Source organism: Adiantum capillus-veneris, chromosome 5 (genome assembly GCF_014529385.1).
Source record: "Adiantum capillus-veneris isolate H3 chromosome 5, ASM1452938v2, whole genome shotgun sequence".
NCBI classification, from domain to species: Eukaryota; Viridiplantae; Streptophyta; class Polypodiopsida; order Polypodiales; family Pteridaceae; genus Adiantum; species Adiantum capillus-veneris.
This window is the reverse complement of record NC_140935.1, coordinates 173,293,097-173,309,906: the sequence shown is the minus strand read 5'-3', so window position 1 is coordinate 173,309,906 and position 16,810 is coordinate 173,293,097. Positions and strand designations below refer to the sequence as shown.

Here is a 16,810-nt window from a genome sequence, read left to right as displayed (position 1 = left end):
TGTTGATTGCAAAGAGTAGTGGAGATGGTCTAACATTGCCCGATTGATTATGGTTCTTGTTGAGCTTGCTAGTAGCGCAATAATGGTTAATCCAAAGGCAAGCCCCAAGAGACTTCATTATTAAGTCTATAGTTCCCAAAGGTGTACCTCAAACTAAGTCCTTTTCAACCAGGATAATAGATCCCTATCCCACTTACCCTCTTGCAAAATAAACAGGTCCAACCTTTCATGGACAACTTAAGGATCTCTCTTCTTAAGCAAGAAAAGAGAAACCAATAGCTCTGATACCACTGTAATGGAAATGGCCTATGAACATTGAGAATAATGAAATTAAGAGAACTGTAGTGAGAATTTTTATGAGACTACTTTGATCAAATAGAGGGTAGAAACATAACCATTATACTTAATTAATGGTTATGTTTCTACCCATTATACTTAATTAACTTGGCATGAACAATAATTTTCAAGAGAGAGAACTAGAGAACTTGACAATAGCTGAGGATTGGATTTATGTGGAGCCGGTTCCCCCTCCAAAAGGCTTTTGTATTATAATTTCTCCCATAAAGAGAGACTTGGTACGATACAAGATTTGTGTTCCTTGAGACCTTGATGGTGCAATGAAGATAGAGAGCTTCATGCACCACGGGGGTTTCCAATCAACGAGCAAAGAAAACCGAGCAAAGCTAATTTCCAAGCAAATATGAGAAACACCCTTGACAAAATTGATGCAAGTGCAAGCTATATTGAAGAAAATAATCATGACTTGTTGGACTCCACCACCCAACACCTCAACTCAAAAGGAAATTACCCAACACCTATTAAAGCGTATCACACCTTTAAATAAGTCACTACTGCAAGTCACATATTTTGCCCAAGAGTTCCCATCAAATTGTGGTTCCTTACCATACATGCTTGAGTTGTCACATTGTGGTGGCATCTCAAAAGCAATATATCCATCATATTGTAATGGAAGCTCACAAAAATGCTGTATTTCTTGAGGTTGACTAAGCGCGATGGTAATGTTGGTATGCAATGGTAGGCATCTAATGATATCAACTATACTTATCTAGTGATGGATGTTGTCTTGGAGATCCTCTTCGATAAATATTGGTGAGATCTTGGAACAAACATTGCTCTATATTGGAGAAGTAGATATAAAAACCTTGTAGAACTAAGAAACCTCATGATAAATAGCATTAACATGCTCTCCCATATTATTTTCTATGTGCCAAATCTTTCCATGCTCTCCTGACAAAGTGAAAGGACCTCGCAATAATGTGTCTCCAGTCTTTGGCCCAAAGGACTAGTGCTACCATAGATAGCTAAGGTCTCCCACCCTCTCATTTCAAATTCCTTTCCTCATCAACCGACGCTTGGCTAATCTTGAAATTCTTTCCTTGCATTAAGTGGAAAAAAACGTGCATACCGAGCGACCAACAAAAATCATTGCATGTTAGAACCTTATAGAAGTGCAAAGTCTTTAGGGGTTGACATGAAGGACCTTCTTATGAGACTAATAGGCATGTTCTTTTTTGTTGAGACATGTATGATTCTATGAGCTCTCATGCTTTCTCGTTGAATTTTTCTATGATGGCATAGATAAGTCATCCCAACAGTCATGTTACCTTTCTACTAACAAGCTACCAAAGAAAGGAGACTCTGAAGCCCCAACTAATTGCATGATTTACTCTAGTATCCAATCTTCCACATCCTTTTCAATATTTTGACTTGCCTGAACCACCAATTTTTAAAACAAAATTGTCAATATGAACTGGTGCACCGTCGAATGGATGGCCGAGGCCGTCTTGAGGAATTCCGGCTGGTATTCCTACAATGGGAATCAAGAGAGAGAGTTTTTTCTCTATTTTCCTAGATTTGCTTCTAGAGTTGAGCCAACATAGCGACAAAGATGAGCACACTGAACACTCCAATGCAGATATCAATCATTACGCAAATGTTGACCTGATAGCTATGTGTGTAGTAGAAAACCGTTGCTCATGCAATCCATCATTAGGCGAAGAATACAATGCTAGTGATGAGGGTGGAAGCAGAATGCATTGGGTAGCTGGAGATGGGGCGATGAAGCTCAAGCTTGAGCTATGCATGACAAGGATGATGCATTGTGAAGGAGAGATGCTTCCATGGAAAAAGGGTGACCAGTGTCATCATCACGCCAAAACCAAAATTTTGGACACAAAAGGAGCATATATCACATGCTTTTGGAGCAGATGGTCAAAGAAAGTGAGCAACTAGATGGAGCCGTTATGGAGTAACAATATTAGTGATCAATACTTGAAATTGGAGTAATGAGACATCACATGCTACTTGACCGCAAAGTAATGAGAGACATGCGCTATTAGTGCTTCCAAGTTATCCTCTACTGTGTAGCATGGCCCCTTCTCGTGTCTCCACCATTGTGGAACGTGCCAAAACCCGTCTCCCCTGCGCAGATCACTGGTTCCAGCATGCATCCTCCCATCCTGATCATGGGCTACGTCCATTAAGTAAAAGGCTAGTGACATATCATGGGTATAGGTTCTCTCTCTCTCTCTCTCTCTCTCTCTCTCTCTCTCTCTCTCTCTCTCTCTCTCTCTCTCTCTGAACAGCGTTCGGGAAAAATATGTCTCAGCTTAATATCGTGCAATTTTCAATTTAAAAAATGCCGGTTGAGGGCACGGGAAAAAGGAAAAATGCCGCCCCACAATAGACAAAAATAGTGTAAAAATCTAAAAAGATAGCCTAATTTTCTGAAATTTCCTCTTGCAATAAACAAGGAAAGGAATTTTGTATATTTGGAAAAATGATTTTTCCCGAACACTGTCTCATGACCTCGTGGTCCTTGCAAGGTGGCGGTAACAACTGTAGGCCACTACTTACATTTGTATGACGCATTGTGGCTCCATCTGGCTCGCTCTCTCAATAGTCTCTGCCCTTGCGAAACATGTTAGAACCAATCCGCGTAGGCGCGGACTGATGCACCCTCTTGATAATAGGCTGCGTCTCTACCTACCATGCCGACGCTCATCACGTCTCTCTCTCTCTCTCGCGTACATAACCCGTAACACGTAGCTTGAGAGCCAAGAAGTCTCTCTCTCTCTCTCTCTCTCTCTCTCTCTCTACCAAAAGCTTAAAAAAAAGATGTTGAAACCAGTCCGCGCCGGCTTTTGGTATAGAGAGAGAGAGAGAGAGAGAGAGAGAGTTCTTTCTGGTGCTGCAGCGACCATGTCGAAGCGAGGGCGTGGAGGGTTGTCGACTCTCTTGTTCTTTCTGGTGCCGCAGCGACCATGTCAAAGCGAGGGTCGTCAGGAAAGCTCTCTCTCTCTCTCTCTCTCTCTCTCTCTCTCTCTCCCTCCACCAAAAGCTTTTAAAAAAGCTGCTGAAACCAGTCCGCGCCGGCTGGTTTCAACAGCTTTTTTTTAAGCTTTTGGTGGAGAGAGAGAGAGAGAGAGAGAGTCTCTTGTTCTTTCTGGTGCCGCAGTGACCATGTCGAAGCGAGGGCGCGGAGCAAACAAGTTTGTGCAACAGAGTGTGCTTGCCACCCAGCTCAATTCGTCGGTCTTCCTGTAGGAGCAGTTGCAACTGTGCAGACAACACAGTAGCCAAGAACCTGTAGGTTATCTCCGTCATTAAGGGTGTGTGGGAGACATGGTGATGGCCACTGTTAAGAAAGGAAAGTCTGCTCTGCGTAAGAAAGTGATGCTTGCCGTCATACTGGCTCACTCAAAAAGAAAGTCAATTTCTTTCGAAGATCCTCCCTCCCATTTATTCCCGCACTCCCATCCCACCAAAAAAACTCCCAGACTTGATTGTCGCGAGAGCATGCGTGTCCACCTCCTTCCTCCCTGCCTTCTTGCACTTCCCTTGCTCCCCTTCAACTTGAAGAACAAAGCCTCTCATGCCATGAAGACGTGCAAAGCTTCCTCTTTCTGATGGCAAGCTTGAAGCAAGGCAAACAAGAGCTTGTTCGAGGAATCTTTGCATGGGTGGTTTGCAAGGAGAAGATATGGGGCTTGTGAGCTTTTGGCTTCTCAACTCTACAGCACTACCAAGGTTCCGAAAGCACGGCACTGTTGACTCGCGTTGAGAGAGAGAGAGAGAGAGAGAGAGAGAGAGAGAGAGAGATGCTGTTCAGCAAAGCGTCTCTCACACACATACACGCAGCCTCTGTGGTCTTGCAATGGGAGAGGAGGCTTGCCCTCGCTCGTTTTGCTGCAAAACCCCATGTGTGAGCAGAGTTCGGTTCACCTTATTCTAGAGAGAAAGCACCGCCTCAACAGTTTCATGAGAGGGCGAGAGAGTTAGCAAAAAATTCTAAAGAGAGAACGGATCTTTCCCTCTAATTCACTGGTTTTTCAAAATTGAGTTGCCATACTAGTAAACCCTAAGGGCGAGATGAAAGGATCTGCAATTACTGGTCCTATTGGTAAGGAGTGCGTAGACTTGTGGCCAAGGATTGCAAGTGCTGCAAATGCAATTGTGTGATCGGCTTCAACAGCTAGTCAAGGGTTTATTTAGTTCAACTGCTTGATATATGCTCTAAGGTTGAGAGTGTTGTACCTATTGCCATCTGTGCATGAATATTTTTTTGGAAATGTTTGGTGGTGGCGGGTAGTCTTGCCGAGAAGGAGGAGGTGGCAATCTCGTGCGGGACAGTGGGAAGCAAGCTGTTTTCATGTGCAGGATACCTTACAGGAACCACATCGACGCCTTCATCGACATCGACGTGCTGTGGCGGGGTGAAGTCACTGTAATCCCTCACCAAGGGTGTGAGGGCGGACCGCGTCACCGCCTGCAGCTGCATCAAGCAGCTATCCGCATCTTTGGGCTCTGCGCTCAAGAGCTCGAGTGTGTCCACCCTTCTTGGCCTATGCCGGCGCGGAGAGAGAGAGAGAGAGAGAGAGAGAGAGAGAGAGAGAGAGAGAGAGAGAGAGAGAGAGAGAGAGAGAGAGAGACTTGTGGAGCTTGCAATGGTTGTCGATATTTCAGAGAACGTGGTAGAGCTCAAAGCTCCGCATGACCAAGTTACACGATGTCGTCGGGACCTCATGTGTAGAGTCTTATATCCTCTGAGATATAGACATTAGAAATGGTAGCAGCCTTGTCTGCGCAATATCAAGGGAAGGCCACATTACTTCACACCTCAAAAAGTCAAAGATCATGAACTCATTACAAAGCTTTTCTAGTTTTAGCTAGGATCAGATGTTGAAAAGTAAAAAATCTAGATTTCTCTCTTCAAGGGGGCCTCCAAGGAGAAAATTGACGTTGATGTGGATTTTAAGGCAAGATCCCTGGAGTTGAAGGTCCATGATATTGATGGCAAGTACTATCGCCTGGGTGATTATCGTGTGGATGTGTTGTGTCTATGTAAAGCTATCGTACCTGAGAAACGTAGTGTCATTGTTAGGCCTACTCGGATTAACATTATTTTGAAGAAGCGGGAAAAGGGCACCTGGCAATATCTTCATGGGAATGAAGACAAGTCAGAGCTATGGAGTGATGATAAAGAACCCGTGTCTGGGCTCATGCAAATAATGAGGAATTTTTTACTTTATTGCGACTTTGTACTATAGAAAGCCGAGAGCTTCATGGTAGGATAGGTGGTTTGGGGTCATGGTTAGATTCCATGGTAGTTCTAATGTCTTTTGGAGACGTCGCCAATGGTATAAGGTTTTATATTCTAGTATGGAAGTGGATCCATCCACTTGATTGTTGATATAACGGTCATAATTGGTACAAAGAACTTTTTTGGTATGGAAGTAGATCCATCCACTTGATTGGTCTAGAGAGTTGGCATCAATGTTGCCAGGGAAAATCATACAAATTTCCCTTTATGGTAGATTCAAACCTAGGAAAGTTTTCCCACTAATCGGCATTTTTTACAATTTAACTCTATTTTTATGAATTCTCCAAGGGAAAAAAGCCCAAAAAACTCAAATAAAATATTTTGTGACTGCAATACTGATAGAATGCCACATGAGATGCTGCTAATAACAAAGTTCAATGTTTGTGAGAAAGTAGCTCGGTTTTTCCTTTGCTCGAGAATGTTTGCTCGCCATTTGGTAAGACTCATGCACCACAATTATGCCCATAATGAAGATAGCGAGCTTCATGTGCCACAATTATGCCCACAACCAGCAATAGAGGTAGCCTTTGGAAAAGTGTCCTCCTTTCCCCTTGGAGAAAGGGCTTGAATAATGCATAAACAATTAATTTAATTAGCTAAATTATCATTGGACCCCTCTAGAGATTAGCCAATAGCCTTTAGGCACACTATGAGGGCAACCTAGCTAGGGCTTGACATGTGTTCCATTTGCCTCTTTGAGCAAGGGGTTCCCTTTGGGTGAAGGAGGAGCCATTCAACCCACCCTCCTACTCTTGGGTCTTGCCCCCATCTTTGTAGGCCACTTGTTGACTTTCAAGCACCTCAAGCACCTTATTCATCAAGCATCTCAAGCATAGGCCTAGCTTAACCTAAGGTCTAAGAATTTTTACGCTAACCTTTGGAAGTATTTAATGAAGCTAACCCTAAGGTCATTTAAGCTCCATTCTACACACAATGTTCTTCAGTAGACCATCTCCTTGTGAGCCCTTCTTGAGATGAAACCATCTCCTTTTGGCCCCGTGTTGAGCTTGGTCAAAAACCACATATCTATATTCTAGCTCGTGTTTCCCTTGTATCTTCCCATATTAAATGATCACTTTAACATGAGAAAATCATTTGGTTAAATCTATATATTAGATTTTATAACATAAACGTTGCAATTTTCTTGAATCTCTTTGCTGTTAGCACCGGATAGAAGACAACTCTGGCATAACTCACACTCAATGCAGTTCTACATACTTTTTCAATATGAGATATTTCATGCTATTCCTACTCGTTCCCATCTACTTGTGTTGTATTCTACTACATTCTCTTGCATGCTTTTTGTGCTCAATGACACTATTGAACACTCTTCCTCTCTATGTTATGTTGTGAATCTTATCGTCGTCCAAGAAGCACTAATAGAGCAGAACAAAGAACTCAACGACCATCCACAAGTATTAAGTCTGTGGAAATATTCAACAACTTCTATTTGGACAATGGTTGTTGCTTTTCACCACCCTTACCATTGGAAGCTAGGTTCTCCTCTAGACAAGAAAGAGAAAGTGCACTAAAAATGTATTTGTGAAAAATTACAAAGGCAGGGTAAAAAACTTTTTCTTGTCACAAAAACGGGAAAAATAGTCAAAGTGGTGCTCATTGAACATGCATATATGCACTTAGAGCTGCGTCAAATAACAACACTGACAAGGTTTCCATCTCACTGACCAAATTGTGCATTTAGAATGAATTTGTGAACAATTACAAAGGCAGGGTAAAAGAATTTTTCTTGTCACAAACGGGCAAGATAGTCAAAGAGGTGCTCATTTGAACATGCATACATGCACTTAGAGCTGCGTCTGAGTGCATGCGTCTGAGAGAAAGGCCGAAAAGGTTTCCATCTCACTGACCAAACTATACGTTTACTGACCTCCACTAAGATTTTCTTGTTCATTGTCTAACTTATGTTTAACTTTTCTGTTGTAGATATCTATCCCTTAAACAAAGAATACTGACAGCTGGTGGATTGAATTATAGGCATTTTTAATGCATTCCATGCATCAATGGCAAACTACTGCATCACTCTAGCACTAGAAGAGCACTGGCTGAGAGGGGGGTATTTTTATTTGACCACTTTTACAATGCACCGCGTTCTATGCTTGGATTTGGCAATCTTCATAATCTTTGTGTTCCTCCAAATTAGAGTTGACATTGGCCAGTACATGCCTCTGAAAACTCAGAGTGGTTCATACTAAAGCTTCATCAAGAAATACAAAAGTGCTTTAGATCAGGTATTTCAAGTGGCGGTACATGTTTCAATCTTCATGCCCATGCATGTGTTCATTGACTTCTTCCATGATGAGGAGCTTAGGAAGACTGCAACTATGCTTCTTTGGAAGTCAGAGAAATGCCTCAATTTTTTGGATGAGTGTTAGGATGTTTATGATTCTAATGGCATCTTGTGCAAGGTAGATAAGAAGCCTGTTGTGGGAAATTCATGATGTCTTCTCATAACTTTATAGCTTCCTTCAACTACATAAGGTGGCATCGAGTGAATGGTCATCATGTAGCTATTGATTAGGATTTTCATGATGACATGACTAATCCTTTGAGGATTCTTTGGGTTTGGTGTGGATCTGACCTACTGACCGTTCTTAGCATTCAAGGAAATGTGACACTATGATAGGTACATGAGGACTTGGAGAATGAGGTTGATCTCAACATGCCTCCAAAATTTCCTTTCTAGTACAACATGCAAAAGGTAGTATGTTTTGCAGATACTACTTCCTTGTTTGTGATTGTAAATTTTTTTGGCTTAATCTAATTGTTGGATTAACTATTGCACAAGTCCCTCTAAGGAAGGAAAAGGATATATTTTGTGCAAAGGTTAACGGTGATCAATTGTTTTTGGTGCAGTGCAACCCCTAATAGAAGAAGATGGCTCACACAAAGCATCATGTTGCTCTAAACCCCAATTTTGTAACGATGCATTAGAGCATGATTGTTATTGCTATTCACATGCCAATGACATACAAATTTTCTTACAAAAAATATTTGAGCACAAATTTTTTCTTGAGTCTGACTCGAATTGTCTTTACATTTGTACACTAAATTTTCCAATTCAATATAATTGATTTGTAACTCTCGTTTACAATAGTGGGGGAGATCCCTCTCGTGCTTGATTATCATGACTAGAATGTAAACGCTCATTGTGGGATGGAATAGATTGAGAGTGATCAAGAATAGAAGGTGAGTGAATAGGTGCCAAGTCATGATTAGGATGATGGACTGGGGGTTGAGAAGAGGATTGCGCAGTGGGCTCCTTGACCTCTCCAAAATCAGGTATAATAAAAAGGCTAGAGTTGGAATGATCAGAGAGATGAGAAGAGGAAACTTTAGGAGCTTGTTGTGAGGCTTGAGGCACCGGATCATACCTCCTAGGTGGAGGCCGTGGTTGTGGCCTTGGTTGTGGTGGGACAAATGTGTTAGGGATTCCTCCACGACGTGTCTCCAAAAGATTGATCATATTTTGATGCAGCTCGTCCTGAATACCTTGACATGGACATCAAAATAATCTTCCAGGTTCCTTGCCCACAAATGAAATTCCTACCTTAAGAAAAGGTATGTAGAAATTGCAAAACGATTTGCTAAAGAAAAAGAGTGCACTTACACTTCTACGCTCCTCAACATAAATGCACTCTAATAGGAATTCTACATTTACAAGATCTCTCCATCCACAAGAATGCATGTCATCTTGTTTGTGCACCTTGCAACTAAGAATCATCATGTCCTCTCAGACATTGTCCTTCGTCAATGCTTTGCATGCAGCCACAAGTTTTTGAACAGACCTGCAAGACATATCAGATTATTGTGATGACATGTTGCATATAATTTGCAACATCGATCAACAGAAAACTACCTTCAAACATTCGCATGAAATCTATGCATAGAGCTTGCAAGGTATCATTGGTTGCAATCGATAATCAATCCAATAAGGCTACAATGTGATCTATTTGAAAATAATTAGGAATTATGGTACTATTCAATTGAAACTATGATAAAATAGATCAGACTTACTCTTCATTGTTAGCTAGAAGTAAAACCTTGATTGCATCCATGTTGATTGATCAAAACCAATCAACGACATCAATTAAGGAAGTTGCCTCTGAGGCCAACACCACCAAAAGTTGTGCATCTAACACAGCTACCTCAGATTGGCGATTCCATCACAGATTAGAGATGAGCATGTTGAAAAATTGTAATAATTAATGAGTGCCCCAAACATGTTATAATTTCAAGAGAATCTCTACCAAACAAAATTCACGTACTAGGGACCAAAATTAATAATTTGGTTCGTCAACTCCCTTGTACTATCTTGCAATATGGTTATCTCATGAGGTCCAAAGGTAAAAATATACCATCTGTCCCCATATGAGCAATGCAACATCAAATCCAGAACCCATGAAGAGCAAGGATTCATTGTTAGCTTCATCAATAGCCACTATCATTGCCAAGTTATTTGACTCGACCAAGATCTCTTTCCCTTCCTCCACTTGTCCCTGGACCCATTTCACATTGTAACATGTACTATATGTGTGTTGGGTGGTGCCAACATCTATCACCTGCACTATGCTAATGGGTGGGATTGTCAAAATTGTTTCCATTCTCTTATCACAAAGAGGGACTGGCTCTAGTGTCCCATTCTACCTGAAGCGTAGCAATCTGAATGTGTTGATATCCCGGGGAATGATTGTCACTTTGTGGGCATGCATTGTAAGGACGTAGCTATCATGGAGTAGCTCAATCAAAAATTCTTCAATTGCCTCATGAAGGAAACCCATCACACTTTTGGCCCATAAAAAATCCAGGTTTTCTCTCTCATAGATCTTTTGCACAACCCTCTAGAAAAGTAGCTTAGGGATAGCTAGAACTATGTGCCTTTGCAGCTTCCAAAGCTCAAGCAGTACGCTTCGATTCTGCTCGTACCTTTGACTTGACATTGTTTCCTATAAATTGGGTAAGGTTTTTCCTGCAACACATGGAGCTGATGGCTAGCCGCCTTGCGGGTAAATCTCCTAGTTGTTTGCTTTGTGCAAGCCATGAAAACCACAATTTTGCATAGAAAACAAAAGGTTGCAGGAAAAGGAGAAGAACAAGCAATCAAGCAGCAAAATTGGGTATGTTGGCTTTGAGAGGTGAGGAGAGAGGTCAAACAACAATGGCTCTATGGTAGATAGGAATGCTATATATAGGAATAGGCATCATCATCATTACTAGTCATGCAATTTTTGTTAGGGCCGTGCGTGCAATTAATTGCTTGTCATTGGGGAGTGTGCATCATCGCATGACTGGCACGTGGTAGGGCCATTCACAGACACGTTTGGGGGCGGAGGTATTATGTGTTTGTCACAAAGCAGTGCAATATTGGGGGACTTCACAAACCGCACCTACCATCTCGTGTTGTGTCGCAACATTTATCTTTGTCTAGATATGGCTGCTTATTTATGTTCCTTGATATCACGTTCTACCCCAATGTGGAAGTTTATGTCGCACCACTCTTAGCTAAGAAGGCTTTTAGCATACACTGCTTGTTAGAGTTCAATTTTGATCACGTCCACGACCATCATGTGTTTTGCAATTGAATACCTCCTTGAAAGTTGGCCACGGTGAAAAACCTAGTCCTCTTAACACGAGTATAGCCAACTTCCATTTTTTATTGGAAAAATTCATGTTCATCACCTTGACTTGGCTAACAAATATTCACCTCAATGTGACAAGAGTCCAAGTTTAAACTACGCCTTCTATCTCTTAATATGTTGATTAGCAAAGTTGTGATGGAACAACTCTCTCTCTCTCTCTCTCTCTCTCTCTCTCTCTCTCTCTCTCTCTCTCTCTCTCTCTCTCTCTCTCTCTCTCTCTCTCTCTCATGATATGCTATGTCACTACAATGGTCTCCTCCCCCATGTCACGTTGTGGCACAACACTAATAAAGTGTCACGCCACAACGTGATATGGGGAGTGACTACAATGGACAACCCTCCATATCACATTGTGGTGAGACACTTTGTCACGCCACAACACGATATGGGGGGTGACAAAAATGGAAGTCCCTCTATATTGTATTGTGGTGAGACACTAATCAAGTTTCATGTCACAACAAGATATGGGGGGTGACTACGATGGACGTCCCTCCATATCGCGTTGTCGTGCGACACTTTGTTGTGCCACAATACAATATTGGGGGTGACAACGAGGGACGTCCCTCCATATCATGTTTTTATGCGACACTTTGTTGCACTACAAGTGATATGAAGGGTGACAATGATGGACATCCCTCCATACTACCTTGTGGCACAACACTTTATTACACGACACTAATAAAGTGTCATGCCACAATGCATTATTGAGAGGAGACTAGTAGCCCCATGCTTATTTATATGAGATTCTTCTTTCTTCTCTTTTTGTACTCCCCAGTCCTAGCTAGAGCTTTCTTACTCTCGCTCTAGCCCTTAAATATTTTTTTGCCTCCTTCCACAAATGGATCCCTTCTAGATCGAGATAGAAAAGGAGCTGCCTTTCTCAAAGGAGGCACCTAAGGACAAGCTCTTCCAATTTTTCTACCAAATTAGGCTTCAACAGTGGGAGCACGAAATGAAGGCAATATTTAAGCCTAGCTTCTCATTGCAAGAGTGGCTCACTTCTGCAAGAAATTTCCTTGCAGAGTTTCATCAGACATATGACCAATTGACAGTCAACAGATTTGAGATGGAGGATTTTTGATATGTTCATATGAATGACGTAAGTTTTGACTATTCCAAGAGAGATGTTTTCCACAGGAGAACCCTCAAGCTCCCAGGACGTTTGCATAGGAATGACATCAAATGTCCAATCCATAATCAAAAGTGTTTTGTAGTGGAATATTATATTGGGTTCTTATTGTTTTTGAATGTCACTCTAGATGGCCACCGAGACACAACGGAGGTGGCAAAGAGTAGTCGGTGTGGTGTCATTGGCAACAAGTTGGTGCAACAAAGCAAGTGCTGCTTTACGTGTATTAGAAGGTGTTCAGCTACCATTAGGAGCTTTGCCAACAAATGTCCTCCCTATCATCCCCATAGGTGATCATCACTGTGTAATGCTTCATGACATCATGGAACTATTTGACTTGAGAGAGGACTATTTCCTTGCAATAATTGCTCATATTGGAGGATGGTAGTATAAGCAATCATGCCAATGATAAGTACTCTATTATGGATTCTCATGTAATAGCAGCTCAGTTTTTCGAACCAGCAGAGGCACTAGCAATGGTTTACGGGGATGTAGCCACATGTGCGGCGATGCTCCTATCAGAGTTAGAGTTCAAGGCAGTACAAGAAATGCTTGGAATCACAAGGATGGGGAGAACTACTCCATAAACCATGTCTACACCATTTTCATCCTCTACAACCAAGAGCACAAAGGACTTATGGAATGTTGCATTAGTCGAAGAAGATGAAAATCAAAAGGTATACTTTTAGGTAAATGATTTTCATAGTTGAAGAGTTTCATGTGTATGTACCAGCACTTGGATTTACTTGTCATTGCTTGTGTTCTATGATGATGATTTCATTCCTCATACCCGTGGAGGACGAGGCAAGGGAGATTTGGGAAAGAATTCATCCCTTGGATAGTACTTGGAGAATTTGAGTGCTCTAAATTTCCTTTGCTTTCATCCTAGCTTCTCCGAGGACAAGGAAATTGTTTTGTTTTTGTATTGAAGACACTTTCTAGATATCTAGGAGGTGCAGCTATTAGATGGAACACAGACAAGGTCATGTTGCTACTAGACGAGCAAGCAACGATTTCAATATTTGGTGTTGAGCATGGCATCTATGGCCTGCGCAGTCACTACTTTTTGACACATGTTGTGTATGGTTTAGTTTGTGGAATCACAGACCCACATTAGTTGGCACAATATGAAAAACATGATTTGCTAAAAAATAAGCAACTAGTCCTTCAACTTATAGAAGAGGCCATGCAATCTGAGGCAAATGAGGAGACTAGATTTCTAGACCTCAACATACGCACAACAGATGTTGATGAAGATACATGTTGCTCAAAAAGACTAAGGTAACTTTTCTCGATGACTAAAAACAATCCAAATGTATTTCTTTATGCATCAAAGCTGGATCACTTTTGTACCAAAATATTGCAAAGTATTTTATTTTGCTGCAACCATCATTTACAAATTGGAAAGTTGAAATTACACAGTCTTCTAGCTAGTATGAGGTTTGTGTATGGAGTTATGTCACAACTTGCAACAGTGTTGGCCAAACCCTTCCCTTGCATTGTTTTTATAGCCACCAATCTGCATGTTGTCTTGCTGTTTTTAGCTAATCTCAATGCATGGCCAATCTGACTATCTTTTGACTTGTTCCTGGTGATGTGACCCATGCATAAGTTTTTGATACATCCATTGATGTAGTTCCTCCAAGCTATTGGCTTTGTATATACCACCTTCATGCCGAGTGTAGTTGAAATATCCCGTACATGCTTGGTAGTGGGTTTTCTCCATGCCTTGTGTAGACCAGATATCCAAGGTGCCATATTCCCTTGCAGACCAAGGCATGTAATTACAGATAATTTGCTACTCACATAACAAGCACAAAAATTATAAGGGTACATATTTGCAATCCAAAAGATTAGAATATCATCAAACCAATTACATTACCATGTAGATATGTTGATTTGTCCACGCAGTTATGAATGTCTTGCAGAATGTCTCCATAGCTTCTTGAAAATTCACATAGTCGGCTTCTTTAGTCCATGACTTTAATTCAAAAAACTTGAATATTGTATCCAAGGTTTTCCATACCTTCTCCTTGCGAGTCCTTGCTACACCATTGTGTGCATGATCAACTACAACGTTGTGCAGATTTTTCCACATATTGTATCTCAATGCTTGTATTTCTTGTACACTATGGCTTTTTGTGTTTTCTGCCAGTCGTAGGCATTGATAGGAAGAGTCGGGCTTTCACACTACCAATAGAAAACTTCTTTGAAACATCCCAACCATTCTTAGATCTCTTCTCATCTTGATCTATCTTAACATGTGCTCCATGCAGACCCATCTTTGACAAGATTGTCTCCAAGCTAAGATTTCCCTTTGCTTTACAGGGAGAGGTTGAGTGGTCCAAGCAAAGCAAATGTAGAGAAACATTAGTTTTTTTATTATCCTACAAAGTGTATGCATTGTGCACATGTGAACTTTGGAAAGTGGGATATCTAAAATGGGACAAAAGTTGGGGTTGCAAAGATGCCTAGCTAGTGCTCTTGTCCAATATAGTTTGTTCAAGATGTGAACCCCTCTCATGCAATATAAGCAAGGGCTTTTGCTTGCTGCTCCTTTGGAAACATTGTACATGCATTTCAAGGTCTTTAGGTCTCCTGCCATGTGCCACTCCACTATGTAGGAGCCCATGTCCTCCACATCCAGTTTCTTTCCATTTCTTTGTTCGCTTATAATTTCTGGGATGCTAGTTTGATGAAAAATCCAGTTCAATATATCAAAGTTCTCAGTTGGTACCTGGTAAGATAATTTTAAGCTTTTTGAAATACACATTTTGAAGCATACAAGTAAATTGTAATGTTAATTGAGCTTCAATAGTAAACAGTAGCTCACCTTGAAGGTTGCAACAAGATAAATGTTTTTCTCACGTTGCACAGTAAAGTTTCCAGGATCATCTAGTCCAATGCTTGCATCTAGTGCTCTGTTCATGAGTGTGATTGTGACTTGTTCAACCTTCATCTCTTTTACAAGCTTGCACTCATCTAGCTTGATGACAAACTTTAGAACACCTTCGTAGTCTTTGGGAGTAATATCGAACAATTGCACTACATATGTTTGCAGAGCCATCAAATTATAAAAGATATTGGTATACTTGTCATATACCATTTCCTCCCCTTTCAGCAATCTGTATGTCAAATCAATGTGAAAAGGACTACCGAGAGTTTGAAGCACCTCCTTGTTAACTTCCCATCTTGTTTTTTGAATAGAGAAAGTGTTTGGAAGTAGGGTGTACTTGATATGAATATTCTTAATGTGTGTCTACGTAGACCTGTATAGAAGGAGTCAGGATGCCACACCCCTTTCTCAATAAAATGAAAACTGAAATTGACATTACATAATTGTTAATTGCAGTGTATCCCTTATTGGATATTCCAGCTTCATCCAAAATTGACGGAATATCCTGTGCTTGTAGTTGGTTCTCCTTTAAACGACTATCAAGCTTCTTGGCAATGATCTTACCATAGCTCTTGTCATCCAGGAGGTAAGCGTGTTGGAGGGGATATGGGTAGAATGACTATTTTCTTCCAATTCCCAATCTTGTTGGCACACCTGTTCATCAACCTTTCACCATCTCTTCCAATTTGCCAAGTACACACACAAACCTAGACTATGACAGAACACACACAAGAGAATAAGTTGACAAGGAAAGAGTTCAAGAGAGTGTTAGGGGGTGTAAGAGATGTAGACATAATCATGGAGTACATAGAGTAACACAGCATAGCATAAGAGAGAGGGAAGGTAAAATTTAGAGCATCTACACAAGAAATGCCTAAAGATTGCAGCCCCAAACTCCATGGCACCTCTTGTGAAGTTTGGTATTTGATTTTTGATATTATTGTTGGTGCCAAAAATTGGACATCCCTCTTTTACACTTTAGTCGCACTTTAATTATGAGTGGAACACATTACTTATTGCATGACCCTCTTAGGGTGAGTTCTCACTGTCCTATTTACAAAGCATCCATAGTGGCTTACTGATCAAATATCTAAAATATTGTGCTAGAATAAAATGACTAAGAGGATTTTTATTTTCCAGTGCCTCCTCGTCAACTCCCACAATTCCAATCTATAAATCATCATGCACTCACTGTTAGTAAAATCAAATAGACATCACATAATTAACCATTAAGCCAGCTATCCCAATTGCAGTTAACCACATGCAATAGGAGGGTTCCCAATCTTGTAACATCCCTCCCACCAGGGATAGCAATTGTCCTCAGTTGCTCACTAAAGAATCAACTAGACCGTGAGTGATGGAAAGTGTGGAGAAGGTTTGGGAAGTTGAAGAAAAAAATTTCAAGCATCCATTTGGCATCTTCTCTAGGGTGGCCTTTAAAGGTCAAAAGATAACGGTTATAAACCATCCATTACGTGTGGTGGTGGTCTCATGATCAACTATTT

At 41.0% G+C, this 16,810-nt stretch overlaps 1 pseudogene; it reads left to right on the top strand.

Annotated features, from left to right (window-relative positions):
* Positions 1-4,212: 4,212 nt before the first annotated feature.
* LOC147458572 (uncharacterized) lies at positions 4,213-5,596 on the top strand (annotated as a pseudogene).
* Positions 5,597-16,810: the final 11,214 nt, after the last annotated feature.